This window comes from Zingiber officinale, chromosome 5A (assembly GCF_018446385.1).
Source record: "Zingiber officinale cultivar Zhangliang chromosome 5A, Zo_v1.1, whole genome shotgun sequence".
Taxonomy (NCBI): Eukaryota; Viridiplantae; Streptophyta; class Magnoliopsida; order Zingiberales; family Zingiberaceae; genus Zingiber; species Zingiber officinale.
In genome coordinates this window covers 78,420,895-78,440,408 of record NC_055994.1, presented here as the reverse complement: position 1 = coordinate 78,440,408, position 19,514 = coordinate 78,420,895, and the positions used below count along the sequence as shown (strand labels likewise).

The following is a 19,514-nucleotide window of genomic DNA, read 5'->3' as shown; positions in this document are numbered from 1 at the left end:
GTCAAGGATAGAAGGACATCGTCACATATTGTGAGAGTCACAATTAGTAGTCACAAAGGTGATGTTGGATCTCAACGTTCTTGTAACTTGGGTAGTAATGATATGTTGTTAGATATCACTCATTACTTATGCTTCTAAATGAGCTTAGGAGCATTGTCAACGTTACAAGAACCTATAGGGTCACACACAAAGGGCAATTAGATGGATATTAGGTTTATATGATCGACCAAGAGGATTATGTTCATATGATGAACCAAATTGGATTAAGAGTAATCCAAATTAGACTAATTGAGTTGGACTCAATTTGATTCATGTATTGGATGAGTCTAATTTAGATTATGACTCATTGATTAAATTTAATTTAATGAATAGAGATTCATTAAATCAAATTAACTTGAATCAATGGTTAGATTTAATCAACCATGAGAGATAAATGAGTCAAGTTTGACTTGACTTGAGAGGGAAGATGAAGAGTCAAGTTTAACTTGACTTTGACTTGACCAAATGGCATGTCATTGTGACTTGGCATAAGGCCGGCCAATGATGATGTGCCACATCATCAAGGCTACTTCATGGTATACCACCTCATGAGGGAAATCAAAAGCCTTGACTCTTGATATTCCATGGAGGTTACAAACCCACATGAAGTGGTCGGCCACTTAAAAGGAGGAATTAGTGCATTCATGTGCTAATTCAAGGCAATTGATTCCTTCTTCTTCTTCCTCTCTTCTCTTCTCTCCCTCTCCTTTTCCTTGGCCGAAACACCTTGAGAGTGATAGCACACTCTAAGTGTTTTCTTCCATCTCTTGTCCGTGTGGACACTTCTAGAAATGTGTACACTTGAACACACTTGAGATTCGACGGACCTTGGATGAGTGGGATTTGCGAAGGACTTCGCTTCAAAGGTATATCTCTTGTCATGTAGATCTAAAGTAGATCTAGGATAACGAACATGTACATGTAAAATTTTATATATCTTCGTACAGATCCATGACAAGACTTTGAGATTTTCGCAACGCAAAAAACTAATTTGTACGGTCCGAAAGTCCCAACAAACCCCGTGCTCCGCCGGCAGACCACAACACCAAATAGTCTGTGCAGTGCTACTCCCAACTGCTCCGCCCAAAGTTGTTCGGTTGCCACGACGTCAAATACGTAACCTTCCACCGTTCCACGGACTCTACGACGTCGCCTAATCTGATGAAGGTGTTCATCGCCGGCAGACCACTCCCCGGCACTCCACCGGAGTTGCTGTTCGCCGCCGCGAACATTTTCAGCGAAATCTACGACGCGAAGCACGTGGCCAGGTCCCACAGCCACAACAATAGATTAGTGGGGCGGTGCAACAGGTCGGTGGGCGAGCAATAAAATATAAGTTTTTTAAAAAATAAATAAATAAAATAATAATTCTTTTTATTAGAAAAATACGAAACCAATTCTTATCCGCAACGCCACCGACCTGATCGGCATCGCTGAGACCACGATCGGCCCCTCCATACTATAAAACCACGCCACGACAATGCTGAGGCCGAGTAGGAATTATCGCATCGACGGTTGCAAGCGACCTTTTTGCGGTGATGGCTGAGGTAGCTCTGCTGGTGGCGGAGGACTACGAGAGGAGGAGGAGGAGCGAGACGGCGTCGTCGGGGAAGGGCGAGCGCGGGTTGAAGCGGGAGCAGTCCTTCCATTCCTTCGCTGTGTTGTTGGCGCTTGGGAGGAAGGCGAGGGAGACAGCCACTGCGGCGCTGATGGGTGTGGATCAGAGGGCGGCGGAGCAGAGGATCTCGGTCGGGTTGGCCGCCGTCGATGGGCTCTTCTCCGCCTGATGCTTACCACTTTTTTTTTTTTTTTTTTTTTTTTTTGCTGGTAGATAAGATATGCACATGAAAATTGTTTTAGGTCATTATTTTTTTAAAAAAAATTAATAAATTAAAATAACATATATATTTAGTGAGTAACGTTACACAGAGGAGGATGCTCCGTTTAAATCTCGCATATTTTATTCGATTATTTTTTTTTACTTAATATTATAATCTAATCAAATCCCTCAATTAAAATCTCGAAAGTTAAAAAAAATTAAAAAATAAACAAAAATGTATTTATATTTAGTTGGTAAAAATGTATTTATATTTATTTAATAGATAGATAAAGTTAGTTAATTAATTAATTAATTATATATAGTTATGCCGTGGATGACGATTCCGACTGGACTCGTCCGTGCCTAACGCTAATTTTTTTTAATTTTATTTTTATATAATTCTTTAAAATTTAAAGATAAATTTTTATTAGTATAATCAAAAACTAAAAAAATAAACTAAATCAAACTTAAATTTATAACATTTTATCTGACTGTTGGTGAATAGAAATTAAATCGAATTCTAATTATTATTATATAATTTTAATTTAAATATATATAAATTAAGATTTGAATAATATAAATTTAAATTTAAATTATTTTAAATTATAAATGCTCACGAATAGTTGGCAGAAGGAACTTGAATTTATGTCAAATCGGGCTCAAAAATATATCTCCAAGCTTTTGCAGCCCTAATTATAATATATTATGAATAATATTTACTAAGAATATCCACAAATAAAATTTATAAAATATGTTTATTAAGAAATTTTTTATCGAACTTATTAAAAAGAGAAGACCGTAAAATAAATAAATTTATAATATTAAATTCACTAACCAATCAAAATAGATTTAAAAATATTAAAAATTTAATAACAAATTTAAATTAGATCAAACTCTTTAAAAAAAAAAAAAAAACCTAGAGTTGGATCCCTATCGAAAATTCTGATGTTGCCTTAGTAGTTTTATTGATCTGACTCAAATGTCATGCTTCTTTATAGTTTTGACTCGAATGTCATGCTTGCTTGTTTCACTTGGACCATAATTGAACTGGTAGAAAATCTGACTCAACCAATGCACCTATTTGTTTCGACTGAACCAAATTGGCATTATCTAGTTGACTCCTGTGATGAAATCACTGAAGGACTGAAACTATTATAACCCAAAAAATTATAGCAACAACAATTGAAAATTATTCCTTACAACTGGAGGTTGAGCTGGATCATCCCATCTCGTGTTATAAATCTACCGAATAATAAGGTATGAATTTGACACAAAATATATGGAGCTGCAGCATATAAAGGAAGAACCACCTTATCGATTGCCTTTTGGCCTTGGTGATGATAACTCATGCACAATGGATTTGGAAACCCAAATCGAGTTTTCGCTCAGAGAACTTTTCTGATCTCTTCAACTAGACGCACTCTGGTGGAAGAATCCATCTGCATCAAAATTCGTCTGTCAAATTGTTGCTAATAGTAATGCTTTTAGATTATGACAGACAAAAGAACAAGTAGATTTTTCCAACACGTATTCAGATTCAATGGAGAATTTGAATGATTGATGATGAGTAGTTCCTCCTAATGTTTGAGGTTTGGAGATTACTTACCTTGCTAAGAACAGCAGCAAGACACTTGGGCAAAATTTGCAAATCGGAAGCTGATTCACCAAGATTTGTTAGTTGTTTGGTTACTTCTTCGACCCTCAACTCCTCAAGATACTTTTTGTAGTTTCTAGGATCGTCTTTCCAAGAGAAGAAGGCATCGTCGTCCGCCCAGTTAGCACCTGCAGCTTGGACTTGCTCTGATGCCAAAAACCATTTCTTGACCAATTCAGTTGCGGATGTATGCGATAGCTGTCCTCCGCCAGCAAATCTAACAGTTTTCACAAGTGATCCCTCCGAAACTCTCCTGAGCAGCCTCTTATAGAAGAAAGAACGAGAACTAGCCCAGTCAACTACTTTTTTTATGACACCCTTTGCAGCCATCCGAAGAGAAGTATCGTGTAGTTCAGCAAACTGTGTGGCTATTTGAGTATATACCGGTAACAACTTCTTCTGTCGAGCCATTATGTTCCTCCCTATTGCTTCAATATCTCCTACGGCTTTACCAGCTCTCGCATCTTGAAGCATTGCATTCAAACTGATAATCTGAGGGTCGAGCCTGCCCATGCACTCAACGAGGTCTTTTGCCTTGAATTTGATCTCAATCATTCCTTCGGGTTCAAGAACATTGCCCTTGGCAGTCCTTTCAGCATACATCTCAATGTGCTCAGGATTGATCTTACTGTCGACAACAACCCAAGCACCACCACGGAGCTCTCCAGTCATGGGGATGTACACAAAGACAGGTTGCTTGTATGTCCTGAGGTTCTCAACAATGGTGGATCCAGCCTGAAGTATTCCTTCAAATAGGTCCCTCTGGCCACCAGAAAAGCCTCTCCAGTTGGCAAGGATGAAAAGTGGAAGTTCTTCGTGGTTGAAGTCTAACAAAGCCTGAGCAGTTTTGGTTGCAGAATCTGGGAACCAAACCTGTCCTGCTTGTGGGACAATTCGTTCATGGGAATCAAGCTGGCCAGGATCTGCAGGGATCACTTGCATCACTGTCTGCGTCTCAACCGCTACAATTCCTACAGGAATTCCACCAAGCTTTGCTCTTCCTGTTACCACTGTCTTGGCCCAACCTTCCAGTGTCTCTACAAAGCTTTCTTTGTCAAACATGCCTCCTAGCCATTTGCCACTGTTGTCTTGAATACCGCAAATAGCAGCACGGGGATCACAAGAATTTTCAGGGAAATATTCTATTGATCTCTCAGGAGGATCAAGGGATCTCAAAATGGGAAGGGGGCCACCAACATAAGGAGGAACATAGCTAAGCCATCTCAGAATGGAAGAAATGCCTTCGAGATCATCTGATACAGTCAGATGGACAACCCCATTTGTCGCCATGATCTTAGGTCCACCCAACTGCATGTGAGAGCTGTAGACTTCACGTCCAAGAAGCTTGTTCAGTGTGGAGTACTCTATGAGAATAATTCTCTGATGAAGACGTTGAATGCACCTCATGCCAAGCCGGGCAAGACAAGCTCCAATGCCAACAATTCTTCCAGTCACATAGGTGAGAGTGAATATCTCATTATATGCTTTTGAATAAACACCGGCTATGGCACCACTTCCAGACAAGTTTTCCACCCCCAAGTCATCTGCTTTTCCTACAATTGTGTCGATGACCCATCTTGTCTCACCATTTTCCAGTTTGAGTTCATGAGTGATAACAGATGAACCAACGCGATTGTAATCTTCTGGACTCAAATAAAAGTACTGAAAGCCACGTTCTGGGCTTGCCTCATCAGACCACCCAATCTTGAAGCAAGATTTTATTTCTTCAGCTGCGCCAATCCTGGCACCGGAATTTGCAGCCAAATAAATCAGAGGGAGCTTTTTATCACATGCTAAATTGGTCACTGCATGAAAGAATGCGTCTTCCTTTGGACCAAATGAACCAACTCTGAAAGTGACGTCGTTTGCCACAACTATGATCTTCCTTCCATTAGGGAATTCTGGTGTAGACATCTCCATTAACCAGGCTACCATACCTATGTCATTGAGACCAGAGGACCGGCTCACAGTGACTAAAGGAGTATTCCAATCTCCATGATTGTTTGCAAATGCCAACTCTGTCACTTTAATGAGATCTCTATTATTGTTTACCCAAATGTTACTGGATGTGTATGATTCCCACAACCGTCTAAGTGCTGTCTCGAATGCCTGAATACATGGTAAACACATCTTTACAATGATATAACAGGGAGATAAATATAAAATATGATTCTGCATAAACTGCTTCTTATGAGAATTTGAAGGGAAACTTACCAATGGGAAATCATAGCAGTAAGTCGTGTTATTCTTCCTGGCATTTAAACGCCTTTTATCAATGGGCCCTAGTGCTGGATATTGAGCATTTAATGGGATGCCATGGAGAGGACCGTGCACATCCGTGTAGGAATGGTAAACCATTTCATAAGATTTTGTATCTTCCACTTCCCGATAAATCTAAATAGGAAGTATTTAACCTCAGACAGAATGATGATAAAGACTGAACATAATCATCAGATAAAAAAAAATAAACAAAAAACTCATTAAATGAAAAGTAGTACATGTAATGCTTCATGCTACTTCTCCCTCAAGTTAATTTATAAACTGCAAATGATGAAACACTCAATAGTGACTTACATGGACAGTGCAGGTATGACCAGTGACATTGGTCACCACAATTCTCCAAGCACCACCAGTGGGTCCTTCAGAATTAAGCCGTAGCTTCACTTCCCACTCACAAACAGCCAAACGATGCATCCGAACACCGACTAATTCATGAATTTTGACAGCCATTTCATTTAAGATCATGTGTATGCTAGTTTCATCCATCATTCTGGATAGAAGGGAAAGATTGCATGTTAGCCCACAAAAAAACAATTAAGCACTTCCAGTGTTGGATGAAAGTACTAGGATTCTGGTAAGGAACGGGTACAGGCAATAGCTTAGCATTATTACAGAAAATCTCTTGAAACAGAAACAGTAGATGGAGAAAAAAAAAAGTAACAAAATTTAGATGTAGAACTAACCTCGAAGGTGGTAAAAGATCATGAAATACTTGCTCCCTTAAAATGCAAATATACATGTGAGAGTAATCAGATCTGATAGTTGCGTTGTGGACCTGTAACTCCAACTCTTCTAAAGCAGTCATTAATGACCTCAATATGCTTGTAGAGGTAAAGGACAAATAAGGTTGGGCACGGTATATTTCTATGTCAAGGGATGGGCTTGATCCAAAGCCAGCATTTGTCCTTGGTTGTCTCAAGATTGTTCGAAGAAACATCCGCTTGGTATTAGCATTATCTAAAACAGTGTACAGATGCCATTGGCGATCCCTTGATGGGGTATACTTAAAGTTTCGGAAGCCTTTCAGCTTTTCCTAAGGTGGCAAAAACAATGACAAGTTAAGCTCAATCCAAAGGAGAAGATGAGAAAAGCCTACGAACAATTCAGAATATAGTGACAAACCAATTCTAGGAATGTAGAAAGAGGAGGTTCCACATCACGAAGTAGAGGTTCTTCCACATAATACTTCTTTTCAGATGACCAGTGAAAGGAGTGGCGCATAGGAGTTCGTCCTTCATCCCTCTGTATAATACAGCTAACAACACCAACTCCTGAATCCAGAAGATCAGAGCTCAATTTATTATCTCTCAAACTCTTCGCCAGTTTATCTATCCTTTCCTGGGCCTGATCTTCATCACCACTGGGAAAAAGAAACTACTAATATTCAAAGGACAACCTATTATAACTTTTCAATTTGCAACTGCAGAGATGTGTACCTGTCCTGTAAAGTACTCATCTGGTTGTTAATGCCAATCAAAGCAATATGAATCATATTGCCTTTGCCAGCATGAGGAGGAAGCTCATTTGTGATTCCAGTCCCAGAATCCGCAAAACGAGATGTCTCTTTCAAGGCAGTGCTAGTTGCCGATAGTAGAAGCTGAAGAGATTTAATGATAACCATCACCCCCCATCTTTTCTCTGTATTTTCTTGGCAAAATTCCCACGACGCTATCAGACCAGAACGGTGCCATTGCATTCGGATACTGTCCTTGATGATATAGGGCTGCAAGAGAAGTCTCCAGTCAGAAAAATGACCAAATGTTTTCTGTCATTCAAGCTTATGAAGTTTTACCTGGTATAATCTACGTATATATGTCTCGACAACCCTTCTTTGGAGGGTAGGATCAGAATGATCAAAAAGAGATATAAGTGCATCCTCCACAGCTAATGGAGCACAGACAAGATCTTCTATTCTCTCATCGATAGCCATCTTCCTCCTAGGGGTTGAAAGGCGTTCTCCTTCTTCAGTAAACATTTCCAGTTCAGAAAGATTTCTTGCGATGGTTGTCCGTAACTCACTAAGTTTAGTTTGCTCACGAAGTTGGCTTGCTTTCAGTGCCAACTGCAGCAATTAAATATGTCAAGCACGATAAATAAGAATGTCCTCTCAAATAGAGAAACTCATATTGCTTTAGACATAAACAAACCTCAGAGTAACTTGTATGATTAAGAGCAGAAAAACGAATTAGCAGATCATGGTAGGGAGCAGGGTTGGGATAAACCAGGGCTTCCATGAGTAGAAGTATCAGCTTGCTTTTATTTTTCACACCCTTCAAGCAGCAGATATTGCATGTTGTCATTGCAAATATTAGAATTTTTATAGTACTTCAGAAGCAATGTGATTCGAACCTGGTGAGACAATACTATGTCTACTACACGGAGTAGATCCTTCTTGTGTTGAAGCCGGAGCTGTTCTATGACATCAGCCTGTACAAACAGAAGAATTGAACAATTTTCAGTGAAAAGTTAATATAAGGGAACAAAGCAAAATTTTTGATGTCATGAACCACAAACGTGATGAGTCAGTCTGAGAATATTGTACCAAATGGAAACTTTTTGCTCATTTTACCATATAATAACTTATAATCAGATCCTGTTAATGAAATATTTGCAACAGAATTTATCATCTGATATCCAATTACCTGAATTTTATCACTGAACAGTTCCTCGACAGATAGATACTCTTCAAAAAGAGACTGCACAATAACGCGGGCATGACTTTCTCTGCCACCTTCATACGACTTCACAAGACTCATCAGAGGCTCCACAAGCCTCTCCTGTGAAGCTTTTTCTTTCTCATTGCAGGATGAGAGATGAGACTGCAAAAAGAATACTAAAGAAATTCAACTTTGTTTCTAAAATATCAACAAATCAAGTGAAAATTTAACTTTGGCCAACTGACCTCAAGAACCTTCTTCAATAACTTGGCAGGGAATTCCATTTTTGTCCCGAAAGTCGCTTCATATTCCTTGTATCTCATCTCCAACTAAATTTACACAATACAATATGCAGTGGTCAACCATTTCACAGGTTTGGTAACATAAAGAATGGATAATGTGACTGATTCAGATATCACTAACCTCATTTCTTAGAACTTTTGGTAGACGAGTTGCCAATACAGACATGCTTTCTTGCCATTGAAGGAAAGGGAGCTCTGGACTATCCAAACAAAGCAGAAGATCTTGGACAACCTAATAATATTTGAGTTATTAGCATACCCCCCCACTGGAATATCCTAAAGATTGAATGTAGAACTACGCTTCTTAATAAAACTGAAAAGTAACACAAGGGGGGAATTGCCACGGGTGCCTCACAGTTTAGGTTAGTAGGACTATGTTTAGCTATGATGAAATGGCGCAACAAAGTTATGTTATGGACACAGTGAGAATAGACCTGATTGACCAATTATGGGAAATAGTAAAAGTCAAAATCAAGATAAGTGAAACCAATGTTTTAAAAAACTGAAATGTGGATGGAAACTGAAGGAACTAAGTCATGGGAACTACCACGCCACCCAAATCAACTAGATTGACAAAAAAAAAGTTCCAAAAAAAACTCAACTAATCCAATTCCCATAATTTTACTGGTGATTCTAACAAAACATTTTCGGAAAAAATCAAGCCCTAGAAAATGCATATTTGTTGCTTTATATTTCCCTAGTTATATAGCAAAAATTGTAGCCTTAATTAGCCATATCAGACATGAAAATGAATAAAAAAAATTGAATATCTCCTATGCCAAAGATTAAATTGGTAACACACCTCATGAAGAAAACAGGTTCCAATTTTTAGAACACGCAGACTACTGTATACAACTTAGAAGAGCAAGATATATAACTCTTTTTTTTCCTAAACAAACACTAAATATAAATAAGAATTCTAACAAAATGGTGCTTACTTCAATGATGTTATGTTCGTATCCTGCAAGAACCATTCGTGCAGCATTTAAACTTGCAGTGTATTTTTGGTGAACTTTGCCAGAAACTGCAGTTGCAGGCCCCAGTTTAGGAAAAGTGCCATGAAATGGCTCAGCTCTTCTAACAGCAGATGGATCATCCAAATCAAGCCTTGCTATAAGATCACCAGACTACAACAAGATGTTGGTTGCCCTTTTAACAAGGCCTAAGAGTGATCATTAATGAAGAGGAAATCTCCCTAATGCAAAACTACCTGCATTGCCTGGCCCTCAGACATCTCAAAATGAATTACTCCAGAAGCTGGCAATAGCAATGGCATGCACATCTTCATAACCTCAACTTCAGCATATGGTGTGTCAGTCTCGACATGGGTACCATCAGAAACCAAGAAACGAAGCAGTTTGCATGGTGTCTCGGCCACCAATTTAGAAGGATCATGATCATTCTAAACAGAGAGAACATAGATGAGAAGTTAAAAAGAGAAATCAATACCTCCCAATAAAGGTGAAAATGTGGCCAATGTAATGCATCAAAACATAATTTACAAAAGTTAGTATGGACCTTTCCGTGCTAAGTTTGGCAAGTAATAATGAAAATAAGAGAGGATAAAGTAACCAAAAATATGAAAAGGTAATTCTTTGACATGCTATTATGTTAACTCCTCAAGAAATTTCCATTGCAATTCTAATCAGCAGTGAATTTTGCTATTTGTTAACACAACAAAATAAAAATGAAGAACAATTATGTGCATTTGTAACCTAAAAAAATATATTGAACAGAAGTAGTTCAATACTACAAATTAACAAAGTTAAAAAAATATAATTCTTTTTTTTTTTAAATAATTAGTAAGTTTGTGGTCATGCCTAAGTTATGCCAATGTTTCAAAAAAGACAAATAGTGGATGAAAAATCTAATCCAGAAAACAACTCTATCTAGCAACAGCAGAAAAAAAAAAGACAGCAATGCAGAAAGAGTTTACCTGCAATAAACAAGTCCTTCCATCAATAAGAAGGCGAGTACCAGCAGCCTCTTCTTCAGCATATATCACATGACTTTTTCCATCTAACTGTGGTTGTTAAAATAATTCAGAAACAATTACCAGCTATGTTTTACTTATTCCTTTTTACAAAAATTGTAGAAAATAGTACAGATATTGTAAAAATCATACACGCTAAATTCTGTTTAGATTACCGTAGTTGATTACTTTGTCTTCAGAATTGTGGATAAACATGAACTTAAAAATCCATCAATTAGAAGTAATCAGATTAACACCATGTGAATATACACAACATGCACATCATGCTTTGTTTCCTTTTATGAAGTTTAACCCATGCTAATTGTGTTTTAAAATCTTATTGAGTTCCCTTTCACAATACAAGGTTTACATAAAACCCTAAAGCAGATAAGTTTCTTTATTTTCTCACATATGGGGCAATTCTCTGCTGATGAGCTTATGCATTCACATTTTGGTAGTGGGATCATGGGAAAAAAAGGCATTTTTAGATATGATCATAAACAAATTAGAACATTCTATAATTGATTGCTTAGTCTTACAAGTATGAGCCCAGGAGATATAGAGATGCATGAGAAGCTGAAAATTTGTATTTCTCAAGGATCTAAATTCTACTTCTCATCAAAATGCTCAATAACAACAAAGTATGAGCAATCGGTAAAAACTAACAGTGTTGTTCATAGGGTTAAATGAAAGCATAAGGTTTGCAGGGACAGATGCAGTAAAATAAAAAGAAAACTCTTGCCTGCATCAGGAGACCACCATCTCTCAAAGTATGAATTTCAGCTTCAATCGCTGATTCATTCATCTTTAACTTGTAGCGACCTCCTACCATGTCCAACTATTATATCCTCCAACAAAATAAGTACTTTAGCACCTTCAAACAGTGTGGCCCCAACAAAAATAGAGAATTACCGTGTATTTGCTCCTTCGATATTCAAAGTAACATCAGAGTTGACAAGTGATATATGCTGCAAAAAAAAGAGAGAGACATAAAAATAATGTCTAACTACTAAATTCCAACATTTGAAGATTAGAAAGCATCTAGGTCCTGCAATTAGTTATAGGATAAGAAAAACACATACTAAGTGGGATATGATTTGCCCTTTTTCAAGATAACCTACATGCTCCAAGGCAATGGATGCACTGCTAAGGATTACAGACAAGAGAAATGCTGAATTTGGAAAATTTGAGTTATATAGTAGAGAAAAAGTGACTTAATGAAACATACATAAAGTAGGACTTCGACAACTAAAAGGTACCAAGGTGGTCTCTCAGCACGGACCCTCATAACAATTCTACTATCTAGCCAACCTGTGTGGATCTTATTGTCTCTATATCTGAAGCCTACAATTGCAGAGGATGAACACGTGTATAGAAGTAGAGAAATGTCATTTCGAAATATCTTACATTGAGGAGATCAATTGTGTAGTCAACATTTGTGTGGATTTCTCACGAATTTGTATCCCTTTCAGCCCAAGCACCATATTAGCTATTGTGAAAGCTCTATATTCTCCAAATGCAAAAACATGGCCTGAAATAAGTTGAGAAGTTTGCCAAAAACCAAAACATATATGTCAACCATTTACGGTCAACCATAAAATTAAAAACTTTAATTAGGATGCACTTGGTCAATTTCAGATGATCCATACCAAATTGCGAATTGGATGTTACTTATGAATGCCACCTCCAGACTGCAAATCATGCAAAATGGATGTTACTTAAAGGACTTAGCACTTCTATATTTAGATAATAGAAGGTTTTTCATTTCTATATAGTAAGCACTATACAAGTCACAAAGATATGTTCCAAATTCACTATAAATCAGCAATCCAATAGTCAATCCATAATGAAGAGATGACAAAACCAAAAACGTAGAAACAAGATTACTAATGAACAAATAGCAGTACAAATTATATTGATCAAAATAAAAACTTCATCAGTTACATGTGGATCTCATAGACTAAACTACTAATTAGTAATATGCAGTAACAAAAAATTCTATCATGGTCAGCCTAAAATACTGAATAAAGATTTGCCAACTCTTTGTCTGGAGTTTAAAGCAATAGTGATTGATTGTTAGTATTTCCCCGTAAACAGAAGACAAATATAATATTTATAGATTAAATGTAAAAAAACTCTTAAGATTTCTTAGAAAGCAAACCTTAACAGAGAACTACGCCCTTGTGTTAGGTTTGCTTTTAAAACTCAATTCCTGCATATATCAAGATAAGAGAAATCAAATATTTAATCAAATCTTTATGAATGTACAACACGACACAATATATTTCTCAAAAGTATCACCTGCACTTTTCCACTCTTAGGCTTGAACCCATCATCTGGATCTCACTAGTGACATGAACAGCTACACAGTGTCCTCTAGGACAAACAGACTCAGCTTTATCAAAGTCAAAAGGAGTTGCTAGAATAGATGTTTTCTTCCATGCATCATAACCTCCTTTATTATTCATTCCATAAAACTGTTTGATTTCTCAATTCAAGCAAACATTATGAGATAAAAAAGAGTAGACAGCATAAATAAATGGATAGCTTGTTAACCATATGAGTTATAAAGTTTTCACCTGGAATTTGCCAAAGAGGTATTCCCATCCCTACAGCAACTTGAGCTGCAGGCAAGTTTACATCAGCAATCCACTCAGTTACAGGATGTTCAACCTACAAAAATATTAAAAAAAACAAAATATTCTATAGAAAATTTTGAATAAACCATTAGTAGTTTACAGTGACCATAAAGCAACAAACCTGTAATCGAGGATTGAGCTCTAGAAAGTAGTATTCACCCGTCTCCATGCTATAAAGATACTCAACTGTAGCGGCACCAACATAACCTACACATTTTCCTCGATAATCTGGTAATAATTTATTGAGTTGTCAATAAAGTCATTCAGTTATCTTAGATACAAACAAATAAAAGTTTATTTGGAAAAAGAATGGCAAATTAAAGTTTTTGAGTTTGAAAATGAAGTTGACAAGAAAGAGGATTCTCTCATGCTAGAATAGTTAATGTGATAAATTTGTTGGCCATGAATCTATTAATATGCTTATAAATTTCAGTTAAAAATTTGTCTTGAAGATAAATTGGACTTTTTTCCTTTCAATCTAAGTTATGATTGTAAAGTGAGAGACCAGAAACAAGCTAGAAAGAGAGAATACACAGAAACTGCTTCTATGTTGAAAATAGAGAGGGCATTAGTGGATATACTTCCAAACTTCAGACCATAAGGAAATGGTTATGAGAATTAAACAAACGAAAAGTAAGAAGAAAGTGAATAGAAGCTTGCCTTTTGGTGCCTCCTCTGAACACTGCAATCTCTACTGCAAAGCACCACATTTCCATACTGGTCACATAGTAACTGTACTTCCAAATGCCGACTCTACATGAAAATGTAACTTCAAACAATCAGACAAAGCAGATGAATGGAGTACCATATGATATGGTCTCATGTTATGGCTCTTCAACTTAATATTTAAGATTAATGCACTAACCAACATCATGAAAATTGGATGAACATGCAAAGCTTCTACTCGATTAGGAAAAAGAAGATTGTTTTGCTTGATTATCTTTCACATGCTTTACACCAAAGGGTAGTGGTATAAAAATGCACACCAAGGCAATGCTATAAATTTATTCTAGTATGTTCAAGCTCTGCAACCTATGGCGATGATAAAACATCTTTTCTTTGGCTATCATTAGTCTAAAAGACCTTAAACTCGGTGAAGCTCAGAACCATGTTTCAGATAGATTTTCAAATTATGAAAACTTGCAGTATCTCACCTGAGATGCTAACTTCATTATGAAAATTGGAGACCCTGGAACTTCACCTTGCACTTGTTTAAACAGAGCTCGAACTTCATCATCATTGTGAACCTGAAAATCTCAACTAAGCTTAATAAAGACAAAACTGAGAATTCAATTGTTCTAGTCTGACTATTGAGGTTGCACTTGAAATATTTTGGTGATTCGGAAAGATCCAAGTAAGATGATGAGGAAAAAAACAAAATCTTCAATCCTAGAATAGAAAAAGTTGTAGTCTCGATCAACTTTCATTGGATCATCTTTACAACAAGAAAATAAGTTGGAATGGAGAATAGGCAAAATCTCCAATCATATAATCATGTCCAGTTGTGTAAATAATTTGGTAGTCTCATGAAAGCTAACTTAGAACTTAGAAGATATGTTACTAAGAGTTCACAGGTAAACTTAATTTAATGCAAATTTCTCTGTCAAGAAATTTCTTGGAATTGTTTAGTAATATCACAATGATAGAAATGCAAGAATTAAATATTGCTAAGGTTGAATGGTGTTTTGTTTACACCTTCCTTATGCCTTTACCACCGCCACCCCAAGATGCCTTGATCATGGCTGGGTAACCAATCATCTGACAACTAGCCACTGCTTCCTCTGTTGTATATACACAAGCTTCCTTGTATATTTCCTCCGGAATTGTATCCAAACAACTATCTGGTGGTATTTTAACCTGTAAATTAGATTGTTTTAGCCTGTAAATTATGTGGATGGAAAAGGACTATATCCAAATTAAGTGTATAAGACTGACACGTGAGCCACTCCAAGCAAGTGTTGGTACTCCTGCAGCTTGAGCAATCAAAGAAGAACCTATTTTATCCCCTAGTGCCGCCATAGGTGCAGCAGGAGGCCCAAGAAAAATGATTCCCTTGGCATGCAGTGCATTTGGAAGCTCAGGGTTCTCAGAAGCATGACCCCAACCAGGCCACACAGCAGAAACATGAGTTATCTCTGCCAACTGCATTATTTTCATTTTCATGAGCAAAAGGATATCCTCAAATGCATAAAAGAGAGATAAGCATAGCAAACCTCAACAATGAGTTGAACATTAGCATAATTGTTGTTATTGGTTCCACCAGGTACTTCAACAAATTGATCTGCAATCCTTATGTGCTCTGCATTAATTCTCAAATCTTCAGGAGTTGCCATAGCCACCAAAAGAATTTCCTTTTCAGTTCCAAAAGTTTCATAGGCCCAAGTTCTGACACTGCGAATGAATTTAACTGCTGCCATTCCATTGTTTGCAATCAATATGCTGTGAATAGGTGTCTTTCCACCAAGAGCCTTGCAGAAATCATCCACTTTAGACAATGCAGCTGTATGTCTGACTTGAAATGTTCCATTTACAACTCCATTCAGGTGTAGAGCATCTGTAATTACAGGTTCCCTTTGAGCTTCAGACATGCTGCACATAGGAAATAGGACATTAGATTGAAGAATGTAACTATAATCAATCTCAAATTCATAGCTTCCAAAATAATCAAGAGGCAATAGGATAATTTCAAACTATAACTAGTAGATGGTGCCTTCCAAGTTCTTTGATCCTAACAACAAAGTTCTTGATTTAGAAAATGTTATCATGAATTACAATGTATTAAAAATCATAAAAAGCTGTGTGGTTTAGATACGTATTTCAGAGTCATGAAAAATTACTTCTAGTTTTAGTTGCATATCGGCACTAATCTAAGACTTGGATGAGTATGAAACTTCGTATTGATTCTTGATGTACAGTGAGGAGATTAAAACATTAAAAGTACAGTTTTTGACTGAATAAATCAAAAGAGCAACTAAAAGTCCTTATCATTCTAAAAACCTAAGCGGAAAAAGTTCCATTATGAAAACCTTCGTAGCCGGATTGCAATAGCTTATCCCAGCAAAGACAAACATCCAACAATACCAAGTGACCAAATAACGTAGTTCCCCTCACTCTTCACAACATACAAAAATAAAAGACTCAGAACATCATCAGCATCAATAACACGCGATCAGCTTTCTAATATCAATCGTCTAAGAACTGGGAAATAGGAAAGCCGAAGCCATACTAAAGAGATCAAAGATACGGAAGAAACTATTAGGAATCAACTCAACGAGAGCTCAATGCAAAAGCTTATGTTAATTCCGTAAAGTATCTAACTCATAGATACCAAATTCAAATTCGCGAGGAAACAAAAAAGGTGGAATCTTGGAGGCTACGAGTTAACGCGAAGAGGCAAAAGATCTCACACTTCGAAGCAGGCAGCGATCAGTTTGCAGGAGAACGCACCCGCCCACGCGGAACTAACAATAGCCAATAAGCGGGCAGATTACCTGAGAAAGGGGGGAAACCGGGGGAGAGAGGAGGCGAAAACCAGAAGAGAGGGCTAGAGATTGTAGAAGGATTGGTGCGCCTTAAATGGGCAGGTAAAGGTCCACGTGAGAGTGAATGCTCCAAGCCCCGCCGTCTCCCGGTCTCGCTCCATCCGGAAGGGAGGGCGAGCCGCGATCGCCCAACTACCCCCTTCTTCCGATCCAAAGCCTTCATTTTGACCCGAGCTACCACCGTTTCCACTGGGCGGATGCGACGTCCCATAGCCAACGAGATCGCTCCGCCCGTCAAATCTACGACGAGATCTACGACTCCACGTCTCGCAGATGCTCCGATCGCCTGCTTGATCCACGCGATCCGCTCGATCTGGTGGAGATGAGATACGGCGATCTGTGATTAGATGGGATTGGGTGGGGCTTGGAATTTTTGACCGAGAGTTGGGTGCGGTTTTGATCACCAACCCTCCTTCCGTTTTTTTTTTTTAAAATAAAATAAAACAAAATAAAAGTCAATTTATTCTTTAAAATAAATCTTTTTCTATAATTATTATTGGAATATTCAAGCCCATTTTTCTACTAATTTCGAATTTTTTTTGTAATTAATAAAATTGCACTTTTCTACTAATTTGCACTGGAATTAAATTAACAGCTAATTATTGTTTATTTTCCAGAAAGGATAATTAAGAAATGATTATTTCCCTCCGTATTAATTCAATTTAATTCGGGTAGGTAGGGTAGTGTGCGTGGTTCCTAAATGCGTCGGGTCCACAATGTGCGCGGATGGCCCACCTGAAAAGGAGTACGCTGCTGTCTGTAATACAGACACCAGGTCTGTTTATCCACAGTTTTTAAAAAAAATAGATAAGGGATGAATTATTGTCAGATTACGACTGATTCAGCCCTAATTAATTGTGATTGTTCTTTAAGTTTACCGTTCCTTCGATTACAGTTTAGAACGGGTCATTTGGAGATCACCGGTGATAGGTAAGTTCTCAGGTTATTTGAGCCCGAATAGGGGACAGTTTTCTAACCGTTTTTGATCATCCGTCTCGATTCAAACTATAATATGAGGTGATAATGACTCAACAATCCCTATCAATAAATATAAAGGGATCATCCTCTAATCCATAAAATATGGATCAAAGGATTCGGCTACTTGATCGATTACTTCCTCCATTTTCGTGTGTGACGACTCAAATCCAGAACAGGTTTGGATGAAATTTTAATGGGTATACATATACTCTTATATTTAAATCAAAATGTTCTTCATTTAATTTTTAATTCTAGAATATTCTTTTCTTAATAATATTTTTTTTTATAATCGGCTTGTTTTTAGGATTCCCTAATTAATTTTAAAAATAGATGATTCTTAATTCATTTGTTAGGTAAATTTAAAATACAATTATGCATAACTTAAAAATTGATTTTTAATATATTTTCTCATTTAAAATTTAAATTTAATTCTTTTATTATTTCTTTGAATAATTTATTTTACTTTTGGAGCTGATGCTGTTAATTAAAATTACTCTAATATTATATAAAATTATTCTAGAATTAACTAAAACTGTTTTCATTTAATCAAGTTAAAATTAATCTAATATTATTATAATAATTTTAGCTAAAATTAATACCATCTAAAATAATTTAGTTAAAAGTACTGTAATTAAAATAAAAATATTTTTGATCAAAATTATTATAATATAAAATAATTTTGATGATGTTCTAAATAATTTTAGTTAGGAAAACTTTGATTAAAAGTGTAGAAAAATATAATTACCTTTTAACCGTAATAAAAATAAAGTACGTTTTTTAATTTTATTTTATTCAATTAAAAAAATTTATTATTGGAAATCTCGACCGGTTTGATCCAGACTCGACTCGTGATGGGGAGTTTAGGCGGATGAATCAAGGTCAACTGGCTCACGCGATTGGTTAGTCTCCATGGAACCGATCGACTCTTTTATTAAGTTTTAACATGCAAGCTGATTAAGTTTAAATTAAGTCAATTAGCTCGAATTAATAGCTTGTGCCCGTTTTAACAACTGAGATCTGCTTACGTGGAAGCATAAAAAAATATGAATTATAAAATGTAAATTAATTTATTGTGGGGACAAGCACTAACATATGGAAAAAAAAAAAACAATTTGTTCACCTCTAGTGTTCATATAAACCCGTAATCACGGATGACTACTAATCATTAGTACAAATGATCAAGACATGAGAAAAAGTATGCTCAGATACGCCAAATTTTGATTTCAATATCTCATATGATAGCATCCAATGTCTCAACCATCATACCATCCCGAGGGCTAATATATGACAAAAGGTGATTTGCTCGCCCTAGTGTCCCGGTCAACTCATCCCTAGGTCAATACAGAGGAGGTAAATCACGAATGATTACTAGTCATTAGTACATGTGGCCAAAATATGAAAGAAAATATGCTTGGACGCGTCAATTTTTTATCCCAAAATCTTAATGCTTTAGCCATTGCACCGCCCAAGGGGATGCTCTGCTAATATATGGTAAAAAGGTGACTGTGCCAACTTATCCCTAGATAAACACGGAGAAGGTAAATCATGAGTGACTACTAGTCATTAGTGCAAGTGGCCAAGGCATGAGAGAGGGCATGCTCGGACGCACCGGGTTCGTACCCCAAAATCTCA

At 36.8% G+C, this 19,514-nt stretch overlaps 1 pseudogene; it reads right to left on the bottom strand.

The window, feature by feature from the left end:
• Positions 1-2,985: 2,985 nt before the first annotated feature.
• On the bottom strand, positions 2,986-17,057 carry LOC121980677 (annotated as a pseudogene).
• Positions 17,058-19,514: the final 2,457 nt, after the last annotated feature.